This window comes from Peromyscus leucopus, chromosome 22, assembly GCF_004664715.2.
Source record: "Peromyscus leucopus breed LL Stock chromosome 22, UCI_PerLeu_2.1, whole genome shotgun sequence".
Classification (NCBI taxonomy): Eukaryota; Metazoa; Chordata; class Mammalia; order Rodentia; family Cricetidae; genus Peromyscus; species Peromyscus leucopus.
In genome coordinates this window covers 39,831-43,656 of record NC_051081.1, presented here as the reverse complement: position 1 = coordinate 43,656, position 3,826 = coordinate 39,831, and positions in this window count along the sequence as shown.

Below are 3,826 nucleotides of genomic sequence, written 5' to 3'. Positions count from 1 at the left end.
TCTGTCCATGTTGTCCTGTTGATTCAAGGATACTTTGTTGTCCAGTGGCTAACTTTTGCCACAATGAAAATTAACTCCATATGCAGTTTCTTCAATGCCCACATTCTCTCTGAAGTAGATTTGTACTGCCAGGAGCCGACATGTCTCAAAAAAGAAAAATTTCTAAGTTATTAAAACATTTTAAATGCCATATTCAGTAGATCTCTGAAGGGTTTGAAGATGACCTGTCTATCTAAAATATATCTGCTCAATTTTTAAAAACATACCTAATATGACTACAAGTTCTATTTTTTTTTTCTGAGACAGGGTTTCTCTGTGTAGCTTTGCACCTTTCCTGGAACTCACTTGGTAGCCCAGGCTGGCCTTGAACTCACAGAGATCCACCTGGCTCTGTCTCCGGAGTACAAGTTCTATTATAATGTCTAACTACTGACTTTCATTTCTTTATATCCTAATAGTTGGTAATGATAACATTCAAGGATCAGAAAATTGCATTACATTGTTAAATGAACGGTAAGAAATATACATATAGCATTTTCTAACAATATCAATTTCAATATATATAATTTGTATACAATATAAAACAATCCAATCCAATGTAAAGTATTTAAAACTAGTAATTGTCTTTTTCTTTTCTTTCTTTCTTTTCTTTCTTTCTTTCTTTCTTTCTTTCTTTCTTTCTTTCTTTCTTTCTTTCTTTCTTCCTTCCTTCCTTCCTTCCTTCCTTCCTTCCTTCCTTTCTTTCTTTCTTAAACAAGAACCTTAAATCTAATCTCCTTTGCTTAGCCTTTTTCCTAACCCTTGACAACAACTTGTAACCAACCCCCCTAAACAATGAAAATTATCCCAGACTCAAAACCCATTAAAAAGACTAAAAAAAACCCACCTGCCCCACACCACCTCTTTGGGAATGTGGGTGTCGTATTCTTAAAATTGCTTCCTGCTGGGTATGGGCGAAGGTATCTTTATCCTGAAAAGAAAAATTTTAGGTTAATTGTCAAATTCTAGGAAAGGTGATTATATCCTTCATTATCAAGTCTGTGTATAATGCCAAAGTTCAGGGTTTATCTCAAATCCTTATTCAAGTAGTCTTTGAGATTGGATCATCTCAGTTAGCCCTCTCAAAATTGCTCTGAGCACTTTGTAGTTCAAAGCTGATCTGTAGATGATGTTTGTCAGCTTAGTGATAATATTATTGTCCACGTGGAATTGTTGTTGTTGTGGGGCCCCATCTTCTTTCTGGAGACTTCAGTTGATGTTAGGCCTGGCCGTGATTTTCTCCAGAAAACTGATAAGAGACTCGAACACAAAGACATATATATGCAGCTAATTGAAGCCTTTTTTTTCTTTCTAGAATTAGTTAGGACTCTATATGACCATTCATATCTTAACAAAGTTTAAAATGTATATATACATATATACATATTAATCTTGTAAATTTTGATATAAAATTAGTAATAGAATAGTCCCTTAATTAATTTGGTTTTTCTCCTGTTCCATAGCAGAAGATGGCTCTTTTCTTCTGACATGATACAGGGAGTTTGCATTTTCCTTTTAACAACATGCTTGAGTTTAAAGGAGAGAGCCATTCTCCAACTCCAAAGTCAGCTTTAAATTTTAATTGAACTGGGACTATTAGAAGACCAATAGTGTTAAATCTTTAGAGAAAAGCAGAAACAAACATTTAGGCAGACACAAAATTTTTTAGATAATATATACCCATATGCCGTTTCACTCTGTTTCCTGGGATAGATGATTTCCTTTTCTTCAGTTGTCTCATTTGTCCAGTGTTCTTCAGATTCCTTAACCTTCATTCTCCTAAAAGACAAAAACAAAAACTTTTCCCCAAGACTAATTTCAGGGATGTTCCTTTTTGGCAAGTTATTATCTGATTAAATGAAAAGGCATGTGTTACTGGTATAAGTTAGTTTAAATTGGATGTTCATGCTGGTTGATGAACTATCACCTCCTCTAATTAAGAGGTCTTTCTTGTTCAAATCTAACCTTTATCAATTTTGATGGTACCCACAGCTTATCTTCTCCTGTAGAAACAAAAGCAAAACCTCGTCCCCAACATAATACATATTCTGGTTTCCATTCTGAGGTTAGCATATCCTTAAAGTATATAGGCTGATTTAATTCTGTAGTTTTTTCTATTATGCACTATCTCTCTGCAGCTGTTATTCCTTTCTCATTGGCATTGAGAAAATTCAAAGTTAATAGAGCATTATGTAGTCTATTTCTGGGGATTTTTGTTACCCCTTTTTGTTTATTTAGCATATCCTTTAGAGTTCTGTTTGATCTTTCTATAACTGCTTGACCTGTAGGGTTATGTGGTATACCTGTAATATGCTTTATATTATAATAAGCAAAAAACTGTTTCATTTTAACAGAGACATATGATGGAGCACTGTCAGTTTTGATTTGTGCAGGTATACCCATGATGGCCATAACTTCTAGCAAATGAGTGATTACAGAATCAGCTTTTTCAGAACTCAAAGCAGTTGCCCATTCAAATCCTGAATAAGTATCGAAGGTATGGTGTACACATTTCAATTTTCCAAATTCTGCAAAGTGAAACACGTCCATCTGCCAGATTTTATTCCTCGGAGTACCCTTTGGGTTACATCCTGCTGGTAATGGTGTTTGATTATAGGAGGAACAAGTAGGACATTTCTTTACTATTTCTTTGGCTTGTTGCCAGGTTATGGAAAAATCCTTTTTTAAACCTTTACTATTGACATGATGTTTTTTATGAAACTCTGAGGCCTCCAGCACATTTCCTATCAATAATTTATCAATCTCATCATTGCCTTGTGCTAGAGGGCCTGGCAGACCAGTATGGGATTGGATGTGAGTTATATATAAAGGATGACTCCTTTTCCTGATTGTATCTTGTAATTGAATAAATAGTGGAGTTAATTCTGAAGCATCAGGGATAAATTCTGCAGTCTCAATATGTAATACCACTCTTTCAGCATACTGAGAGTCAGTTATTATGGTGAGAGGTTCTGAAAAATCCATTAATACCAACAGAATAGCATACAATTCTGATTTTTGAACTGAATTATAAGGACTTTGAACCACTTTACTTAAATTTTCTGATTTGTAACCTGCCTTTCCTTGTTTGTTCGCATCTGTATAAAATGTACAAACTCCAGATATGGTTTTTTTTTCCGTACAATTCGAGGCAAGATCCAATTAGCTCTCTTTATAAGATCAATTCTATCACTTTTGGGATATTTGCTGTTAATTTCTCCCAAAAAATTACTGCAAGCTCTTTGCTAAGTTTCACTTTCTATCCATAAGTTTTCAATGTCCTCCTTAGTTAAAGGTACGACAATTTCTGCTGGGTCTATTCCTGCTAATTGACAAAGTCTCAATTTTCCTTTCCAAATCAAGTCAGAGATTTTTTTCCACATAAGTTTTTAATTTTTTATTTGGTTTATTTGGTAAAAATATCCATTCCAACATAATTTCTTCCCTCTGCATTAATATTCCTGTTGGGGAATGCCTAGAAGGTAAAATAACCAAAATGCAATCCAGCTTTGGATCAATACAATCTACGTGCCCTTCATGTACTTTCTTTTCTACCAAGGCCAATTCTTTCTCAGCTTCAGGTGATAATTCTCTTGGACTATTTAAGTCCTTGTCACCTTCTAAAGTTTTGAACAAATTATTCAGTTCATCACTTTTTACCCCAACAATAGTTCTTAGATGAGAAATATCTCCAAATAATCTTTGAAAGTCATTAAGTGTCTGTAGTCTATTTCTCCTAATTTGCACCTTTTGGGATCTAATTTTTTGTAGCTCTATTTTATATCCA